The 22,271-nt window shown below is 44.8% G+C and overlaps 2 non-coding genes across 2 annotated transcripts; both read right to left on the reverse strand.

Moving 5' to 3' along the window:
• Positions 1 to 4,123: 4,123 nt before the first annotated feature.
• Positions 4,124 to 4,205, reverse strand: TRNAL-AAG (transfer RNA leucine (anticodon AAG)). Its single transcript has one exon. It is a non-coding gene; the product is annotated as a tRNA-Leu (tRNA).
• A 9,642-nt stretch (positions 4,206 to 13,847) lies between these two features.
• TRNAL-AAG (transfer RNA leucine (anticodon AAG)) lies at positions 13,848 to 13,929 on the reverse strand. The gene has a single exon. It is a non-coding gene; the product is annotated as a tRNA-Leu (tRNA).
• Positions 13,930 to 22,271: the final 8,342 nt, after the last annotated feature.

The raw sequence follows: 22,271 nt of genomic DNA on the forward strand, positions 1-22,271 counted from the left end.
ATCACAGTTATTTTCTTTTTAAACAAGAATTAGGTTGCATTCTAAAGAAACCAAAAGTTATCTGTAGTGAGTGTTGATAAACTTTTCTTTCCTGAACAAAACGGCTCGAACATGCGAAAATATGTTTAAATTCATAACTTCATACTAGTATACCAGTGGAACACTTCAGGTGCAAAATGTTTTCTACCGAAAATTCCTGTTAGTCCGTTTTTCATAGCGGGTTCGCGCCGGCATAGCAAGTCTGTGTGCCTTATTTATGCGGTGATGCCCTCGTCTAATGTACTGTGGTTCATCTGTCGTAATAAGTGCAAGAACAATAGTTTCCCTTCACTTTGCATATCAATAAAACACCTTTTCGCCCCATATAAAAGCAAATCGATTTAAAAAAAAAAACATGATAGGCTTCATCTGGCTAAACAAAGCGTACGTACCGCTTTGCCATTCAGTCGTTGAGGTCGTTCTGTAATATTAGCGAACAAAGCATGCTGTCATGCCTGATTTACGTGCCTGAGAGTGATCCACGGTGTCAGGCAGCACAAAAAAAATGACGAGGGCAGGGGAACCAGCTTTAGCCCGATCAAATTGCCTGAAAAATAATCGCGCGGACCGCTTCGGCGTCCCGTGAACGCGTTAGCTTGAAGACACTTAAAATTAAACCGTGAGGTTCAACGCCCCCCTAAACTGCATTGTTAGTTATGAGGGACGTAGTATAGTGAGAGAGCTTGGGATTAATTTTGACGAGATGCAGTTAATCTTTAACGTGGACCCAAAGGACGGTACACGGATGCTTTTGCATTCGGTCCAAGTCGGAATGTGGCCACCACAGCCGTGAAACGCACCCGCGAACATGTGCTCCATGGAGGAAGGAAAACATAGGAGGGAGCATTACGCTACGCAGCCAACCTTGGCAAGCGAACGCTCTGTGAAGCCACAGTGGTGGCCCAACATGTGACCTCTTGCGTCGAGATCACGAAGCAAGAATCGAGATTTTCTGAGACCTTTGGTTCCGAGTAACTATGCCAGCAGTTCTTATTCGGTGCGCGCTTTGTCAGCTGCCCTGCCGTGGCTCTGGCTGCAAAGCGGGAACACTAAAACCAACCGCGCACTTTGACGTGCGATTTCTCCATGCAGGTACACTAAGCATCTTCCACAAAATCACTTCAAACGGCGGAACATCACTGTCTGTCACAGGCGCTTCCTTCCTTTTTTTTTTTTTCAATACTTCAAGCTCCATTAAAAAGACACGGGTATGTAGATTGCAAGTACAATACGAATTACTCAGTTGGTAAAATTGCAGCTTGTAACCGAGAACGCGCAACGTAACCACTAGTAAAATAAACATTTAGTTGAGCTAATAGAGCATTTAGCCTTCGAGAGCAACCACCAAACGGGCCCGTATTTTTTGTCGCTACTGTGCCGCAAAGGGAAACGTGGCTAGAGACATCAATAGCATTTCTGCTGAAGAAACTGTAATTCGAACAAACTTTACGAAAAGCCGGAAGAGTGACTCTTGGTGCTTCTTAAGGCTTCAGCATGCACCCCTAATGTGGACCTTCTATTATTGTGTCATGTTGTTCGAACTTGTCCAAAATAACGGCGCATGATTGACTCCTGCAAACTGTAACCATATTGGACTCTCCGGATACGTGGAAAACGCAATAAAAGTTCTTTTATCTGTTAGTATTTTTGATTGCTTCCCGCCATAACCGGTCTGTGCTTTCGTTACTAAACGAATTTATGACAATATAATTAGAAAAAAAATTAAATTACGGGATTTTACTTGCCAGACCACGAAATGAGTGTGAGGCACGCCGTAGTGGGCTACTCCGAAATAATTTTGATCACCTGGGGCTATTCTTTAACGTGCTCCCAAATTAAAGTGCACGGGTGTTATCGCATTATCGGATGGGTGTTATCGTCAAACTTGCGGTAAAAATGTACTATGGTTCCAGTTAATTTCTAAACGAAACGTCGTTTTGTGCATTGAAGCACAAAAGTAACTGGAACGCCAATGCATTTCTCCGCAATTGAATTGAAAAACGCTTATTGTATAAGGAAAGGGTTGTGGAAGCAGGTGGATGGGGCCCCTAATCCAGGGCTCCGCTGGCCTCAGTAGTCCGCCGTGCTTGGTAGAGGAGTGCCTCGTGGGCCTCACTTTTGCTCGCTGGCGAGCCAGGTCTCCCAATGCTGCGTTCTGAATTTTTGATCCGGAATCTGAGCCTTATTAACTTTTGGTGGCCTGAGCTCGCATTCCCACGTAATGTGGCCGGGAGTCGGCCGGCCTCCGCACCACGGGCAAGTGCCCACGCGTATGTGGTTGGGTGCATGATATGTTTTAACCTTAGGTGCGGGTATGTATTTGTCTGCAGGCGGTGCCACTCATACGCTTCCCTACCCGCCGTGGTTGCTTAGTGGCTATGGTGTTGGGATGCTAAGCGCGAGATCGCGGGATTGAATCCCGGCCACGGCGGCCGTATGTCGATGGGGGCGAAATGCGAAAACACCCGTGCGCTTAGATTTAGGTGCACGTTAAAGAACCCTTGGTGGTCCAAATTATTCCGGGGTCTCCCACTACGGCGTGCCTCGCAATCAGAAAGTGGTTCTGGCACGTGTGGGGCGCCTGGGACGGGAGGAGGGCGTCTGGGCAGGGGACACTCCCTCGGTGAGTCGTACATAGTTCGGGCTGCACTGTCCGCTCTGTCGTTCGCCGTGGCTGCGATGTGTCCCGGGCACATTTCTCCGCAAATTTCGGTAATTAACATCACGAAACTGGTGCCATGCTGAGAATTCGTTCCAAGTGGATCCGCCTTGCGAACTCCCCGGTTAGAATTTGTAAATTGCATTGCGTACCATAAGGTAATTAGTTAAACACTTAATTTGCGTTTTTGTTATTTAGACGATTACACATTTCAATATTTTTTGTGCAAGTAATGTCCACCTCTTCGAGTATAGACCAGCTCATGGACAAGAACTGTGCTACCTGCCCCAGGCAATTCTTTAAAATTTTTGAAAATGTTCATTGATACACCCAGTATATCGCGCCTACACTTTTCTATAGGCTTCCGCAAATAGATAAGGGTACCAAAGTAGGCAAGAACTCATGTCGAACTACGTATTTTGTATTCCAGAGGTGAATCTCCTGACGGAATATATCGCCTCCTTTCAAGCTAGCAATTATTTCTGGACCACAATGGCAACAACTCGATAGTTTGAGCATGCAAATTCAACCCTCGTGCGTGGCTCACTGTATAATTCTATAGGTTGCCTTGAAATACAGAAAAAAAATGCACTTGCATGTAGCATTTCAGTAACTCCTTCCGTCAGTTCTGAAACACTCTGTGCAAATTTCTAAGGTGTTCGAAGTGCAGCGCTTTCTCTTTTTTAATTAGGCCAATTTCAATTCCCAACCAAATTACGTGATAGCGGAAGCGAAGACTGGTAAGCGCTGCAGGAACCTTGAAAGCAATAAAAAAATGCGTGTTCGAGCAGCACGTGTTTGGCGATGGCCCCCGACCCACCACGCTATAGTAAAAATTAAGTTATGGGGTCTTACGTGCCAAAACGACTTTCTGATTATGAGGCACGCCGTAGTGGAGCACTCCGGAAATTTCGACCACCTGAGGTTCTTTAACGTGCACCTAAATCTGAGTACACGGGTGTTTTCGCATTTCGCCTCCATCGATATGCGGCCGCCATGACCGGGATTCGATCCCGCGACCTCGTGCTCAGCAGCCCAACACCATAGCACGCTATAGTAGTCGCTGTGGTGTTGCATGATGGGCTCGAAATAGCATGTTTGTTCCCATCCGCGGAGGCCGCATTTCGATGGGCCGAAACGCAAGAACACGCGTGTACTTAGATTTAGGTGCATGTTAAAGAATGGCATTGGTCAAAATTAATGCCGTGTGCAACACTACGGCATGCTCCTTAATCCTATCCGCGATTTTGGCAAGTAAAACCCAAGAACGAAATTTTAAAATTATCCCTCTGCCGCTGAGGCTGCGGTTGCTTACGACCGATCCGTGGCGGGTTGTCGTGAAACACCGCGAATTTCCTCGTAAAAGTTATCATGCGAAAGCAAACCGAGGGTGTGAAAATAGACGTCGAACAGAAAAAGAATATTTGGCAGCGGTGGGATTCGAACCCACGCCCCCGAAGAGACTGGTGCCTTAAACCAGCGCCTTAGACCGCTCGGCCACGCTACCAACAGCGAACGCTGTCGCCGCGCTTCATAATCAGCATTTAAATAAGCCTTCTCTCGATACGTGTCCTACTTATTTTTTTTTTTTTTTTTTGCTTTGGCAAGCGCCGCGCCTTCAAGCGCTCCATGCCTTAGGCAGGCCTCTGTAATAAAAAAATAAAAACAAACAAAAGAAAACGAGGAAGGTAGCTGGAAACGCCGCGAAAGCGCAGGCACGTGTTTGGATCTAACTCACTGTGCTGTAGACGTACGCTCTGTTCCACGTGCAACGACAATAGCACAAGAAGACGAACTGCCCCGTAACAATGACCAGAGGAAGAGCTCTTTTTCCTTTTTCCTCGCTCTGTCTCTCTCACTGCATCTTCTATTTCTCCAGCATTGTTTCTCTCCCTCCAACTTTGTCCACTCTCGGTTCGCATCAGTTAAGAGCTACTCTGAAGCGAGAAGCAAATGGAGCCTGGATAATACTGCGACTCTATTCCAATAGTATTCCTCGTTGGACTTTGCCATTCATCACGCGGAATATTTTTAATAATGTTTCGTGGGCTTTCTTTACGCCGCTGGAAAGAAGAGAGAGAAAAAAAAGAAACGATCGCCCAATAGGTAGGAAGGTAAATACCGGTAAGTCGTACATTTTCTAGACCACGCTTTACAAATTTCTCTTTGGATATCCTTTTCACTTACTTAAAGACTTTTGAAATTAATAAATAATGTTGACTAATTACCCACCTAAACCGAGTGAAAAAGAAATGCATGATGTGCTCCGTAGGGGGGACAATTCATGCTTTTTAGGGAACACAAGCACAGCGCGAAAGCCGGAGACAAGATTATCAAAACACGCAGACGGCGCTGCGGCGTGTTTTTTCTTGCTATCTTGTCCCCTTCTTTAGCGCTGTGCTTGTGTTGCGATTATTTACCAACACGCCCAAGCCTCTACCCTTGTATGCTTTTAGGAATGCCTTCTTGTAGGCCACCCGGATATTTGCAAACCTTCGTAAAATATAACTTGACGGCACTGCGTATATATTTCTTTTAATAAAAGACATTAGCTTCAGTTCCAAGATAAGGAAGCCCCGAACCTCATATTTCATTGGTCTTTCTATGAGTAGAGAGAGAGAGAGAGAGAACGCAAGCTGTGAGAGGAGAGACAGGGAGGTCACTCAGACGAGCGTCTTGTCTGCTACCCTACATTGGGGGTTAGTAAAAGGGGGAATATAAAGAAGAAAGAGGGAGAGAGTGAAATCTACGGGCACGCGGGAGAACGCAGAGGAAGAGTACAAACGTTCTCTCTCGCAGGTTTACCTCTGCAGATGACTGATGACAGCCTCTTCTCGAATTTTCAACTTTGTCTCTTCCCTCTCATTTGTGTGGGCAGCTATATAGGCGGTTAAAATGTCTCTATAAGGCACTGTGGGAGATGAAGCGTCACAAGGTGTCGCTACCAGCGTCCTGTAAACCATTTTTTTACGCAAACGCTCTTGCGTGTACCGGTATACCGGGCATGCTAAAGCTCTATTGTAACCAAAGCTGTGCCTATACCGGGTACAGCGTTATCAAAGGTGATAACTTTGATGAACCGATCGTGATACCAGTGCGTGGTATTTATCCTGGCACAATTTTTAATAGAAAGCTTTAGCCTGTCCCGTATTTCACTAAACGCAGGAAGACTATGGATGCTGGAGGAGGCAGGAGCATTAACCAATAGAAATAACTGATACGTCATTGCCCCCAGCACATATATGAGTGACGATTACATTCGTCCACGCCCCTAAGCACTGCTAAAAAAATGTGATAATAAATGGTAGAAAGAAGTGACTGACTTCTCCGTATGGACCTTGCATGTTTCTGGCATGCTCACGTGCAAGAAAGTAAATGTGGCAGCGGTGGTATTCGAACCCACGCCCGCGAAGAGACTGGTGCCTTAAACCAGCGCCTTAGACCGCTCGGACACGCTACCTATAGTTCTTCACACCCCTAACGATTGTTTTATAACAAGAGGCAGCACAGATTATTATTATTATTATTATTATTATTATTATTATTATTATTATTATTATTATTATTATTATTATTCTTTTAGTGTGTTTTTTGTATATGTACATAATCATGCTGTATAATGAAGTCCCTTAATTTTTACGTCACCTCCTCGTTTTCTGTTTCCCTTTTTGTTTCTCTGTTTCACGTAATGTTGCATAACACATTTTTATTCTTGCGTATTACTTTTTAAGTGCACCGTTAGAAATGCCCTGTAGCTGTTCCTCAGCATGCTGAATAAATGATTGATGGCGCCGTACTGTGGAAGATGGCGCCTATAGTATAGACATTTGTACACTGTGCTCTCAGATTTTTTGCGCCAAACAGCAGCCCCATCGCTATAGTTAATGCGAAAAAAACATGCGCACGTGAAGTGTATTGCATGGTCCGAGGAGGACCTCGAGCTTCTGAAGTCTGGGGAGAGTGCTTTCACGTTCACGTTCAAGCTGTGCCAGAACGCCGACATTCCAGCGCTCAGGCTCAGCGATACCAACACGGCTGCTGCTTCCCAATTGGCGACCTCACCACAGGGCTTTCCTCTCGTCGGGACTAGTTTCGAGGTGGTAGGTGACGTGGCTGCCCTCTTAGGCCTCCTCCTTCAGGCGCTCGAGGGTCTATCCTTCATCGCGGATGAAGTGGCACGGCTGCGTAGTGACAACGAGCGTCTGAGCAGGGAAATTGCGCTATCATCCGCGCAGCAGGCCGAAGCTGTAGGTGCTATAAAGGTCGAGGTGCGTTTCCTGCGTGATGGGCTTGGTACTGAGCGTAAGACGCCTTCGCCTATTTCCCCCGCTGCGCTGCTGGTCCACCCGTCCAGGAGAACGTATGCTGCGGCTGTTCGGACTGCTTCAGGGATGCTGCCGTTGACTAGCTCTCCCAGGCTACACGGTCTGAACGTAGGCTTGCTGGCATTGGAACTGGGAAGAGCGAGGGAATATCGGTGGCAAGCATTAAAAGCGCCCCGCGACCGAAGGCCATTTCTCTGTCCAAGCTCTCCCCTGAAACGTCGTCTGCTAATCTGACCGCACTACTCTCAAACATCGAAGCACCGTCCATTGATTGCAAACGCCTCAAGACGAAGCATGATTCCTATGCACCGTTCTACGTCTGCACTGATGATGCCGTTGATAATGAAGCCCTTAAGAGCCTGAACGACACGTCAATGTGGCCAAAGGGATGCTTGTTCAAGCCGTCTCGCGGGACGTTACACGATGGCAGTCTTCATGCTTCCGAGATAACACGCAAGGATCAAACTGATGTGTGATTTGGACACCTTTTATCAAAATGCTCGTGTACTTCGCACCAAAGCACGTGAATTTTTGTGCCAGTGTCATTTCGTCTTCTTTTCCTATTCTAACTATTTCTGAAACTTGGCTGTGCAGTGAAATTTCCTCTTCCGCTTTTTTCCCACCACACTATACAACGTCTTCCGCAGTGACTGTGATTTCAGTGGATCTGAACAAAAAGGTGCTGGCGTACGTATAGTTATTGACAGTTCACTGAGACATGTTCGACGCAACGATATAAAAAGTGTACAGGGGCGCTATAACGTATAACTATTCCAAACTTTTCTATTCCAATTCTGCAATCAGCCCTCCGCGATTGGTCATAAACTTTGTTGGGCCACTCCCACTTCACCTGTCTGTCACGCGACGTCACGAAAACCGCGATAGCTCCCCATCTGATATGACGTGTGCACACTGATTATGCATAATTTGACCAAAGAAAAGAAAAATAGTGATTTCTGATTCAGCGCGTTTTCGCCATCAGCCCTCGGCTATTGGTCAAAAGTTTTGGGCTGCACCGACTTCGCCTGTCTGTCAAACTGTCGTGTACGCGTTAAAGATGCATTAATATGCCGAACAAAACTGAATTTTTTTCTGGATAGCCGCAGGCTGCCCCGTTCCGAAAGGAATAAAAGATGGCTGCCGCCGATCGCTCAGGTACTGGCTCTCGCACCTGCGGGAGTTCATGGGTTTATTTGTCTGTAACAAAACGTTTTGCGTATCCGTGTGACGTTTTCGAGCAATTTCGGCACGTTTACGACTTCCTTCTGCCAACTCTTCTTTGCTGAGGATTCGTTTTAGTGTCATTCTTAAACTTCCGTTGGATGCCGCCGCTATTGAGGATGCCGCCGCTATTGAGGATGCCGCCGCTATTGTGGAGCCACAGCAAGCTACGTAAGGTAAAGCGGACCAATCGCAGACTCCGGCACCCTCTTCATCGGGTTATCGATTTTCAGTGCAGTGGCTCGGCCCCATCGAATACCTCTCCACTTGAGCGTGCTCTTCGCCACTTGCGAGCCAATTAGACAAGACAAGCCGCTCAGTGTAGGCAATGTTATTCGTTTTTCAGGCAAACAAGAGTTACCTCCTATAAACGGGGAGAGCGTTTGATTGGTCTGTTCAGACAACGCTGCGGATGACCACCCGATGCTTGCGTCGGCGGTTGCGCAAATTTTACGTCAGGACATTGGAATAAAAGGATATTGGAATAGTTTTACGTTATAGGGCCCCAGGAGTCGGTTTGGATAGAAGTCAGCCTATATATAGTGCGCTGTGAAATATTCTTAATTGAATCTTTCTATGTACCACCTAATATTTCCCCTGTCCTGTTTGATGAGGTCATCTCTTCTATTGAAAGTGCGATACCTTCCTTTATCAAGCAGTGAGTAATCCTTCTTGGTGATTTAAATACACCTGGAATTGATTGGAACAAGCTTAGATATTCTCATTACAATCATTACACAGAGAAGAAATGCAGCCTGTTATTGGACTTTCTGTCCTTCTGTTCCCTTAGGCAGCATAGCTTGATCGCCAATTACGGTGGCAACGTTTTAGACCTTTGCATCTCTAACGTTCAAGTTTTAGATGTCTCCCGTTCTCACATGTGCCTTCTGCGTCCTGACAAGTTTCACCGGTCATTTAAGATAACTGCCTATGTGCCAGCCGTGAGGCGGAGCTTTACCAGTGGTGTAAATGAATCCTATCGATTTGCTTTCAAGCGTGGTGATTATGGTGATAATCTTGTTTGGTATGATTTCTTGTCCACCACCGATTTGTCACTGGTTACAGACAAAACAAATGTTGATGACCAAGCAGATCAGTTTACGGAGCTTGTTTTGAGCAGTATGCTCAAATACATTCCCCTGTACAGACCTAAACGATCTAAATATCTCCAATGGTTCTCGTCTGAACTCATAATTGCCCTAAAACACAAAGATCGCTCGCACCGAAAGTCTAGAATTCCTGTGCTAAGAAGAATTTTTCGGGCTCTCTGTAAACGCCTCTATAAGTGGGACCAGGACTCAAATTTTGCATTCTTGGAAAAGAGTGCCTCCGACCGGCAGGTGGAAATTTGGAAGTACATCCGTAAGCGCTCTGATATACGTGGAGAGAGTTTTCGCCTGCACGCTTGACTCTACAGAAGCATATAAGTCCAAGCAGTCACGGTTTGTTTTGCTGCCCATTTCTCATCATTATATAAGGCTTCCGGTCTCAAGGCTGGAGTCAGGCTTCAGCACACCACGGTTCCTACATCTAGTGCTGCGTTCTTTGATGAAAAGCTCATCAGCGAATGCCTTAAGCGCTTGAAGCCTTCCCTATCCTCCCTATCCTACGTCCTCAATGGCATCCCCTCCGCAATTCTAAAAGCTTACAGAAATAAATTTGCCTCAGTGCTGACATCTGTATTTATTAACTTTTTTGAATACTTACACTTTCCCTCAGATGTGGAAAGCTGCTCGCGTTTTTCCTGTATTTAGGTCTGGCTTTAAAACCGATGTCTCGAATTATCGCCTGGTTTCTCGTCTCGGTGCCTCGTCTAAGATTTCTGAGCTGGCTCTTCGCAACATACATCTTTTACTGTGAAGAACTCACTGATTCTGAATCAGCATGGATTTCGCAAGTTTCATAACACAGATCTCCGCGCGGGTAATTCAGAGGGAGCAAATTGACACCGTTTGCTGTGACCTGAGCAAAGCCTTTGATGTAGTCTGCCATTCAATGCTTCTGATCAAGCTTACGCACTGTGATGTTGACTAGTCGGTTCTCAATCGCTTGCGCAGCTATCTTCTTGATAGAGGATCTCATGTTAACGTCAATGGCCAAACGTCTTCTTTTTACATGTCATCTAGCGGCGTCCCTTAAAGGGACACTAAAGGCAAATATTAAGTCAAGCCAAAGTGGCAGATTAGTTCTTGGGAATCTCTAAGGCGTCAATATTATCGCTAACAGAGCCTTAATAATCAAGAAACTGAGGTAAACGCCAGACATGATCACAGACTCCTCCGGGACATTCAAGTGCTGGCCCGATGACGAAGGCACTCCTCGTTTAAGTTCTCTCGCTAGTATTGAACCACTTGTCGCAAAAAAAAAAAAAGAACATCCTTGTATTGTATTATAAGACGAAATAAAATGCTGGTTGTCCAGTTCTATGTTATTTCTATAGAAAAAGGAACTAACTGAAATAAGCATTGCGAACGATGCGGGCGGCAGAAAGGCTTCGTTTTAGCTCGACTCCACGCCGCCCACACTTTCGCGTTTCAGCAGTTTCGTTATCGCGCAGTGCTGCGCTTGTTTTGGTGGCTCGCGAAACTCGCAAGAACTGCAAGTAGCAAAGAGTTCAACTGCCATGTGAAGTCGCGGGATGCCCGAACGGTCTAAGCCACTTGAACAAAAAGCAGCGGCAGCGGTGAATCTGCCGCTCTGTCTTGGCTCGGTGCCACCGTTTGTCGGGCGCCGTTTTACTCGCCGACGGCAGCAAAGGGCGGAGGTGGCGTATGCAAGGTCACCAATCCCCCCGGTTGGCTGGCGGGAAATTTGATTTTCGAAAAAGGTATTCGGACCCTTCAGATACAATTTTCCCGTAAACTAAGCCTTTTCTCGGCACGAAATAAGTGTTGTGAGTTTTCTGGAAAGGTATTTAAATAGTCCACGTCGACTTAGTATTTGCCTTTAGTGTCTCTTTAAGTAAACATTATTATTATTATTATTATTATTATTATTATTATTATTATTATTATTATTATTATTATTATTATTATTATTATTATTATTATTATATGATGCTGATTAAGCGAAACTTTTCAAAGCGGTTAAATTCCCTATAGCGTAAAAGGCGTTCCACTGCTAAGAGCTCAAGGAACGAAAGACCTTGGAGTGTACTTCGAGAGCTTTCTGAGTTTCTCGACCTACGCTCAACAGACGAGGCAGCGTGCACATCGAACGCTCGGCACAGTTTGTCGGGTGACGAGGGACTTCAAACAACCTGGACCATTTGTAACTTTATATAAGAGCGTACGCCTTCCGATTCTTGAGTACGCCTCCGTCGTTTAGCGCGGCACTTGTAGGTCAAATGGTGAACTTCTAGAAAATGTGCAAAAAATGTTCACATCGATATTTAAACATGGATTCTGTCAAAAGCCTTCCATCTCCATAGGGCTAACACAGACACTCACGTTACCTCACCTGTAGACGCAACAAATCGGACGTTCTTTCTCTCCACAAATGAATACATTGAAAAATTGGCTGCTTGCACTTGCTTTCTAATGTGCGCTTTTACGTTTCGCAAAAAAAAAAAAAAAAAAAAGCACAAGCAAACAGCGCGCCTTTCAGCACTCAGATTTTTGTGACCCTCTATCTAAAGTGCAGGCGATATATAAAGCTCATACAGAGAGCCTGAACATCTTTATGCCTATTTTTAATATTTTCCTGAAAGGAGTAGCATAGGAATTTCAATAACTGAACAAAAACTCTCATGTCTGTTGCGTGTTCCGTCATTGTAATCCTTTCTTCTGTTTCTCCATTCTTGCTTTGTGTTCTCTTCGCGTATACATATTATGCTCTGTTTAAATTCCTATTCGCGAAATTATTATTCTTTTTTTTCATGTGTGCGCGCGTGTGTATGTGTGTATGTGAGTGTGTGAGCTTGCAATGTTCTTCCTGTGCATTGTTTTACCGAGTGCCCCAGCACCAAGACTCTCGGCGGTTTTCTTCTTCGCATTCGCTTCCGTGTTTGGCGTGGCTGCTGGGTCGGCCAGTATCTCGGCGGTTATATTGCCTCTGCAGCGAATGCCAGCCAACTACGCGAAGTTTAGGCGTGTCCTATACGACATAGAATGTGCTTAAAAGTATACTTAGGGATGTGAAGTTGAAAAGTCACAAACCTGAAGGCTATGAATGGTGGTCCACGGATAATAAATTTAAAAATAGCTGTTTCTGTAGGCCTGCACGAAACGTGCGCCCTGTGCGTATATGTAATGTCATTCCAACACTACGACATGCTTGACAAACCAAGCAAACAAAAGAAAAACAGTTTAGATCGATAAAACATTGTTTCAAAACATCATATCACGCACCGTCCTGCCACGGCGAAATTTTCCTATAAACGTTCACAGTTGTCGGTTCATTTGTTCAGTACACCCAGTTGCCCTATTTTGTCCCTTCAATCGCGCTTCTACGTACTCAAGTATGCATCACCATCTGGCCCAAAGCTCTACTATTCTGAATATTTATTTGAAAATGTCATGTTTGTTAATCTTGCATCAATAGACCAATTACCAGCTCTATGGATAAATCCCAATTATTCTTGCTTCTTTTTTTCTTTCTCGACCTTCGCGCCGGAACCAGTTAGACCGCCTATATACGTCACAGTGACGTCGCGCATTTCGAAGTATTCCCCTGTGTTTGGGCTGTTGTGGTGCAGCACATGTTCCAGAGACTTCTTTAGCATAGCTGAAGCGTAATTTACTAATAAAGTCAAACCTATGTTCCCTTTTTGTGTCCCTTTAAAAATTGGGCTTTCTGCTCACTGAATGTTGATTCGTTACGTGGGAGCCTTTGCACTCGCATTCACGCACTAGGCTGCCAAACATTGCGCATTACCCTAATATTTTGTTCTTTGTGCAAATAAAGAATATACATTTGTAGACAAACGTCGGAAGCGGGTCAATAAAACGTAATTTTTGGGACAATGAAAGGCGGTTGTAAAGTACTGAGTGGATGTGTGAGTGTGCGAGAGGAGGTGGCCGCGAAGATTGGTCTCAACTCGCCAAATGGCGGACGCGCAAAAATTTTAATGTGAAATGATATCATATCTGGTGGTACGATGAGATTAAGAAATTTGCAGCTGGCATAGGACGTGTAAGTTCTCATTGAAAGTAGCTGGGAGAGAACTTTGAGCGGCAGGTTCACATAAAAGTGCGTGGTATTGATGATGCTGATTATTATTATTATTATTATTATTATTATTATTATTATTATTATTATTATTATTATTATTATTATTATTATTATTATTATTATTATACTGTTCTTGCCAGAAGCTCGTTTCTCGTAATATTATAGTATGTCTTCACAAGTAGGCTGTTTTCACCTTAAGGCGCAGAGGAAACTGAATGGTCATTTGAGTTCATTTAATTAGGCTCCTACTTGTTGAGAACAACGGCAGACAGCCGTCATAGCAAGTTAGGGTGGAGTAATAAAATAAGATGTGAATCAATAAAACAATAAATGTGCGTTAGCCTGAAGGTCCTAAAACAAGCGAAAGCAACGTAAAGTAAAAAAAAAGCTCTCCAACGTTTGTACGACTAAAAGAAAGCTGAAAAAAAATCTGGCAGCGGTGGGATTCGAACCCACGCCCCCGAAGAGACTGGTGCCTTAAACCAGCGCCTTAGACCGCTCGGCCACGCTACCGACAGATCCCACATCGCTGCATGTTGCAATCGGCCTTCGCCAATGTGTGCTCGATCCGCGACCTACTTCCTTTGCAGCTGCACGCCCTGCCCGTCTCTTTATTGTGTCTAAAGGCAGTCAGGACAAAAAAAAAAATACTCATAAACGAGCGTCGCCGTTAAACAGAGCACAACACATGTTACTTTGTCAACGACCATTCACACAATGCACACCGAAATCGCAGCCATATTGACCAACTACAGTGGCATTGTATGCAAGGATCTTGATTGTATGTTCGAATAATAGAGCAGTTTTCGCTCTCTAAACCATCGCTACGAACGGGTATTCTTGTCGTGTTTCACTTTTCTGTCTTATCTGGTTTTGCTATCGGTATCTTTTTCTCATTTTATCTCTTCATTTTTTTTTTCGTTTCCGCCATTTTCTCTTCCCTAATTTTGGAATTGTCCGTCTTTCTTTTACATTTATGCTTTGGTTTTTCTGCTCCCCTTTTTAGCCCTTACTCTGGCTTTTTAATTCTCCACTATTTCTGTCACAAACAACACACACGGAGAAAACACGAAGAATGTGATGACGACGACGAAGGTGATGGTAAAACAATATGTATCGAATATTTAACCACGAGCGTCGATATGCTGGTTGCCCGCTGCTCGCAACCCAGATAACAGCGGCATTTCCGTGACTGTTTCCCTAAAAGAAAGCCCGTGCAGTTATGCTTCCGAAACTGATCATTTTTCTGAGGAAGCCAGCTACACAATAAACACCAACATTTATATTCTCAAAGAAATAAGGCCATTTGAGCAAAAAAGAAATGTATTAATTGCGGTGGCCCATAATCCATCTATAACTATTGGTAGCGCGAAGCACGTTTGGTGTGGAGACGGGAAACTATGAATAAACCAACTAACGAGCTCCAGAACTACAAAAATAGCGAACTAGCTGGTTATTCCATAATGAATTGCGGAGCCTTGTAAGTGTCTCGCACCCGCCATGGTGGCTTAGCGGATATATGGTGTTGCGCTGCTAAGCACGAGGTCGCGGGATCGATTCCCGGCCCCATTTCGATGGGGGCGAAATGCAAGAATGCGCGTGTCCGGTGTATCGGGGGCACGTTTCCCTGGTAGTCAAAATTATTCCGTTCTCCCTTACTACGGTGTGCCTCATAATCAACTCGTGGTTCTCGGCACTTAAAGCCCCGGTATTCATTCATTGATTCACATTGATGAACTCCTCGAAAGAACTACAGCGACAATTACTGGCTATTTAGTATATTATTAAACAGAAATACGTATAAGATGCCGTGCACTGCGGGCCTTCTTGTAGCACCACGTCCAAGTGCCGACCCCTGTGGAAATCTCTCAGATAAGTCAACACGCTGAATGCGCGCTCGTTATCTGGCCGGCTGCGGACGACAGCTCGGGAGTGTCAGTTGATTATCTCCTGTAGCTGACCTCTGTCAGATAGGATACGTAATGCAGATACTGACACGTGCGCGCTCTGTCTAGTGTGCATCGAAGAGTTCTGCGTGTCAGATGGCTGCTTCCACCTAAAGGTTACTCGAACACTAAGAGAAAGAAAAACGCTTGAATTTGAGCTTGATGCTCAGTCAAGTTGAAAGAGCGTAGGTTAGGGCGTGTTGGTATTCTATAACTGAGGTTTTTTAGCGCACGAAAAGGGACGAAAGACAGTGGCAAGACGCGGACACAGCACTAACTTCCAACAATTGTTTTATTCCACGAAGCGGTACACATACATATAGGTAACACACGCCACCGTACGCATGCGCATATGTACTGATTTCTAGTCAAATGAGACAGTAACGAGACATGTGTAATGGAAAGTTAAGATGATATCAAAGATGAAAGAACGACCATGCAAGCCAAAAAAATTTTTTTTGGATTTGCAAGATTAAAATGTAATCTCCATCAGGCCACCCCCTGTGTCACGCTTTAGTCAAGTGTTCGACGAAAACTCGTCTGGCAAGGAAACATAATGGTTCCAAAAAACGTGCACTCACCAAGAATAAAACAAAAAATAAAGAACCATATTTTTTATTCTTTATTTCTTTATTCTTCTTTATATTTATTTTTATATTTTTATTTTATTCTTGGAGAGTGCACGTTTTTTGGCACCATGAGCTTGATGCTGTAACACATTGTCACGCGTCGTAGTTTTACTTTTTTTCTGCCTGTCTCCAATTTTACCTAATTTCATTGTTACCAAGTCGTCACTCGCTACAGAATACGTCTAGATTATCCGCATAATTTCTTACGCTGCCGCCGATTCAATGGCCGGATTGCGCGTGCGTCGCGAATATTTTTGCGCATTCTCGAATCTACGCATGAATCAGCAATTATTCTGGATGCTACGGTGAAGCACTTAAACAACGGCGACGAATTCGACTGGTGGGAGTAGATTCGACGGCTGACACCCTCGACACTATTATTGTGGTACGAGTGTATGGTTTGAGTGTTGCCTGTCTATCCCGGCTCACTGTCACAGTCATTTCACCGCCACTACGAGGTGACAGTAATTTCGCGACAAGGAAGAGAATGCAGTCGCCTGCACGTAACTACAGCACTGAGCCACAAAGCTAACCCGTGCAGTTATCGCGGAAAAGAAGCTTCCTCACTGAAGAAAAGCTCGTCCTGGTACGGGCATTTTTTTATTCAGCTCGGAAGCTTTCTTTCTGATGAATTATGACATTATATTAAAGAATTATATGTCCCAAGAGGCAGGAAAAGCCGGCGTTGTTGCCCGCAACGAGGGGTACCAAAAATCAGTGTGACGTCAGTAGTAGTACAGAAGATAGTAAATGGTGTAGCAACGTTAATTATTGGTAAGTATGGGTAATCCATGTAAATTAAAGTGAATTAGAGTGAAGTAAAGTGAATTGAAGTTAGAACAAATTAGAGTAGGGTGACTTCAGGTGGAGTAAAGTGAATGAAGATGAATTAAAATGGATTAAGGCGGATTAAAGCAGACTACCGTGGATTAATGCGGATTATGGAGATTAAGGTAGGTTAAGGTAAGTGCAAATCAGAGTAAGGTGCATTAAGGTCCACCTGGCTCCCTTCTCAGTTTTATACATTGAAGAAACAGATATCCTGATCGGGATGGTGCGCAGCTTTTTAGCGCGCTAGCAGTACATTATGACAGCTGCAATGACAATGTCAGCGAATCCTTTATCACATTATATCGCGAGGACCAGGAAAGAAAAAAATTTTCGGATACAGGCTGTGATGAAGAGGAGTATCTGTAGCGAGATTCAGGACTCCCAATCAGTGTTGCAATGAGCAGTGCCCCTGCCAGTACTGAAGATACTGTCATTATAGGCAGAAAGGAGCGCCAGTTGGCTCGACTGATAATGGACGCAGAGTACCGATTGCCAGGCTTGCTGGTGGCGTGTGTTGGTAAATGTTCCCTTGCCTTGTCGAATAAAGAACATTCGCTGCGCATGAATAGATTAAAGCGTAAATGTGTCAGCGTTTTCCCTTGTTGTTTTTGTTGCTCATTAAGTGTTCACGCTTTTACACGCGTTTTGTGACGCGTGAGGCAGGGAGTATAGGTGCGCTGTCATTCCAGGAAATAAACATTTTGGTTGGAAGTCGGCGCTGTGTCTTTGTGTTCATGCGAACCTCTCGTGTACGCGTCCTGTTTGCGCTGCACGGTATAGGGTGCTGGGTCTTTAGTTGCACCAAATTTTTCTTAATATCCCTTGTGACAGGTAGCGCAATTATAACTCTTGATGTAAATTACTCTACGAGGCACTCATTACTTCCGCGAGAAATCAAAATACTTAATTGCATAATATTATAATTGTCCTAAATACCTTCTATATCATTTACATTAAGGCACATATTTCATTCTGCGAATTATAGCCGGTGAATTCGGAAGGCGTTTCCACTTGAAATGATTTCCCAGAACTGCACCAGTTATGAGATATCAATTTTGAAAGTGTCCCACAAGATGCCTTGGTATTCCAGTTAGTCTCTAAAAAAAAAAAAAAAAGAAACGCTGTTTTAGTCATTTAAGCACGAAAGTAACTGGAACACCAAGGCATTTCGACAAGTGTAGTACAGTATACGGACAAGTGGAGCGAAATTCAGAAATGTGAATAATTAGTTGCAACGCGTTAATTGTGAAACGCGAAGGAACAGAATAGCCGCATTGTGTCGCTATAAGCCTCCAAGCAGTCCATCGCTGCGTATGGCGGAATAACACCTGACGTAACTCCCACAGTCGCTTTACCTAATAAATGAGAATCAGTTGTAAAAATCCTGTCGAACCCTTGTGCGAGATGACGATGAAATAAAAAAGTCGCACAGTTGGAAATTCAAATTAGCATCGGATACGTAGCTGGGGCGCTATAACGTAAAGCTATTCCAAAGGTTTCTAATTCGGCAATCCGCCCTAAACTACTGCTAAAAAAATTTTCGGGCCCCTCCCAATATCGCCTGTCTGTCACAAGACGGCATGAAAACCGCAATATATCTATAGCTACCCATCTGATATGTCGCGTACACATTGATTATGCACGATCAAGCCAAACAAACAAAAATAATTATTCCTCTTTCGATGCCTTTTCACCATTAGCACTCTGCTATTCTTCAAAAGTTTTCGGGATGCGGTCACTTTACCCGCCTGTCACGCGACGTCACAAAACCGCGAAAACTCGCCGCGTCAAAGGGACGTGTACGCGTTCATCATCATCATCATCATCATCAGCCTAGTTACGCCCACTGCAGGGCAAAGGCCTCTCCCATACTTCTCCAACTACCCCGGTCATGTACTAATTGTGGCCATGTTGTCCCTGCAAACGTCTTAATGTCATCTGCCCACCTAACTTTCTGCCGCCCCCTGCTACACTTCCCTTCCCTTGGAATCCAGTCCGTAGCTCTTAGTGACCATCGGTTATCTTCCCTCCTCATTACATGTCCGGCCCATGCCCATTTCCTTTTCTTGATTTCAACTAAGATGTCGTTTACCCGCGTTTGTTGCCTCACCCAATCTGCCCTTTTCTTATCCCTTAGCGTTACACCCATCATTCTTCTTTCCATAGCTCGTTGCGTCGTCCTCAATTTCAGCAGAACCCTTTTCGTAAGCCTCCAGGTTTCTGCCCCATATGTGAGTACTGGTAACACACAGCTGTTGTACACTTTCCTTTTGAGGGATAGTGGCAACCTACTGTTCATGATTTGAGAATGCCTGCCAAACGCACCCCAACCCATTCTTATTCTTCTGGTTATTTCAGTCTCATGATCCGGATCCGTGGTCACTACCTGCCCTAAGTAGATGTATTCCCTTACCACTTCCAGTGTTTCGCTACCTATCGTAAACTGCTGTTCTCTTCCGAGACTGTTATACAGTACTTTAGTTTTCTGCAGATTAATTTTCAGACCCACCCTTCTGCTTTGCCTCTCCAGGTCAGTGAGCATGCATTGCAATTGGTCTCCTGAGTTACTAAGCAAGGCAATATCATCAGCGAATCGCAAGTTGCTAAGGTATTCTCCATCAACTTTTATCCCCAATTCTTCCCACTCCAGGCCTCTGAATACCTCTGTAAACATGCTGTGAATAGCATTGGAGATATCGTATCTCCCTGTCTGACGCCTTTCTTTATAGGGATTTTGTTGCTTTCTTTGTGCAGGACTACGGTGGCTGTGGAGCCGCTATAGATATCTTCCAGTATTTTTACATATGGCTCCTCTACACCCTGATTCCGTAATGCCTCCATGACTGCTGAGGTTTCGACTGAATCAAACGCTTTCTCGTAATCAATGAAAGCAATATATAAGGGTTGGTTATATTCTGCAAATTTCTCTATCACTTGATTGATAGTGTGAATATGGTCTATTGTTGAGTAGCCTTTACGGAATCCTGCCTGGTCCTTTGGTTGACAGAAGTCTAAGGTGTTCCTGATTCTATTTGCGATTACCTTAGTAAATACTTTGTAGGCAACGGACAGTAAGCTGATCGGTCTATAATTTTTCAAGTCTTTGGCGTCCCCTTTCTTATGGATTAGGATTATGTTAGCGTTCTTCCAAGATTCCGGTACGCTCGAGGTTATGAGGCATTGCGTATACAGGGTGGCCAGTTTCTCTAGAACAATCTGACCACCATCCTTCAACAAATCTGCTGTTACCTGATCCTCCCCAGCTGCCTTCCCCCTTTGCATAGCTCCTAAGGCTTTCTTTACTTCTTCTGGCGTTACCTGTGGGATTTCGAATTCCTCTAGGTTATTCTCTCTTCCACTATCGTCGTGGGTGCCACTGGTACTGTATAAATCTCTATAGAACTCCTCAGCCACTTGAACTATCTCATCCATATTAGTAACGATATTGCCGGCTTTGTCTCTTAACGCACACGTCTGATTCTTGCCTATTCCAAGTTTCTTCTTCACTGTTTTTAGGCTTCCTCCGTTCCTGAGAGCCTGTTCAATTCTATCCATATTATAGTTCCTGATGTCCGCTGTCTTACGCTTGTTGATTAACTTAGAAAGTTCTGCCAGTTCTATTCTAGCTGTAGGATTAGAGGCTTTCATACATTGGCGTTTCTTGATCAGATCTTTCGTCTCCTGCGATAGCTTACTGGTTTCCTGTCTAACGGCGTTACCACCAACTTCTATTGCGCACTCCTTAATGATGCCCATGAGGTTGTCGTTCATTGCTTCAACACTAAGGTCCTCTTCCTGAGTTAAAGCCGAATACCTGTTCTGTAGTTTGATCCGGAATTCCTCTAGTTTCCCTCTTACCGCTAACTCATTGATTGGCTTCTTGTGTACCAGTTTCTTTCGTTCCCTCCTCAAGTCTAGGCTAATTCGAGTTCTTACCATCCTGTGGTCACTGCAGCGTACCTTGCCGAGCACGTCTACATCTTGAATGATGCCAGGGTTCGCGCAGAGTATGAAGTCGATTTCATTTCTAGTCTCACCATTCGGGCTCCTCCACGTCCACTTTCGGCTAACCCGCTTGCGGAAAAAGGTATTCATTATCCGCATATTATTCTGTTCTGCAAACTCTACTAATAATTCTCCTCTGCTATTCCTAGAGCCTATGCCATATTCCCCCACTGACTTGTCTCCAGCCTGCTTCTTGCCTACCCTGGCATTGAAGTCGCCCATCAGTATAGTGTATTTTGTTTTGACTTTACTCATCGCCGATTCTACGTCTTCATAAAAGCTTTCGACTTCCTGGTCATCATGACTAGATGTAGGAGCGTAGACCTGTACAACCTTCATTTTGTACCTCTTATTAAGTTTCACAACAAGACATGCCACCGTCTCGTTAATGCTATAGAATTCCTGTATGTTACCAGCTATTTCCTTATTAATCAGGAATCCGACTCCTAGTTCTCGTCTCTCCGCTAAGCCCCGGTAACACAGTACATGCCCGCTTTTTAGCACTGTATATGCTTCTTTTGTCCTCCTAACCTCACTGAGCCCTATTATATCCCATTTACTACCCTCTAATTCCTCCAATAACACTGCTAGACTCGCCTCACTAGATAGCGTTCTAACGTTAAACGTTGCCAGGTTCAGATTCCAATGGCGGCCTGTCCGGAGCCAGGTATTCTTAGCACCCTCTGCAGCGTCACAGATCTGACCGCCGCCGTGGTCAGTTGCTTCGCGGCTGCTGAGGACTGAGGGCCGGGGTTCGATTGTTGTATTCATATAGGAGGTTGTGGCCAAGTACTGCACCAGGGTGGCCAATCCTGCTCTGGTGAGAGAGTGCGTTACCGGTTCTGGTCACCGGGATCAGGCCGCACTCCAGGCCTGTTTGTGCAATTTTCTCAACACACGGTTTTTTTTGTATTTTCCGGTGGAGAATAGCGCGGCACCGGGATTTGAATCACGGTCCTCTTGCACTGGAGACGGATACTCTACCGTCCCCGTAGGAGTTAAATTAAAAATTAATTTATGGAGTTGTACGTGACAAAACCACTTTCTGATTATGCACGCCGTAGTGGAGGACTCCGAAAATTTCGACCACCTGGGGTTCTTTAACGTGCACCTAATTCTAAGTACACGGGTGTTTTCGCATTTCGCCCCCATCGAAATGCGGCCGCCGTGGTCGGGTTCCGATCCCGCGACCTCGTGCTCAGCAGTCTAACACCATAACCACTGAGCAACCACGGCGGGTCCCGCAGGAGTTGTACGCCTCATTTAACCTACAGTGGTGCCCTATTTGGTCAGTCCAGGTGGACCAATCTGAGCTCGGTTATACCGCATGGATGGCACTCGGCTACAGAACCTGGTATTTATGACCTGCACATGTGAGTGTGAGGCCATACATATTTGAAGATATATATCGTTCTTTTTTTTTCTTTTTTTTTTTTAGGAGGGT

This window comes from Dermacentor andersoni, chromosome 4, assembly GCF_023375885.2.
Source record: "Dermacentor andersoni chromosome 4, qqDerAnde1_hic_scaffold, whole genome shotgun sequence".
Classification (NCBI taxonomy): domain Eukaryota; kingdom Metazoa; phylum Arthropoda; class Arachnida; order Ixodida; family Ixodidae; genus Dermacentor; species Dermacentor andersoni.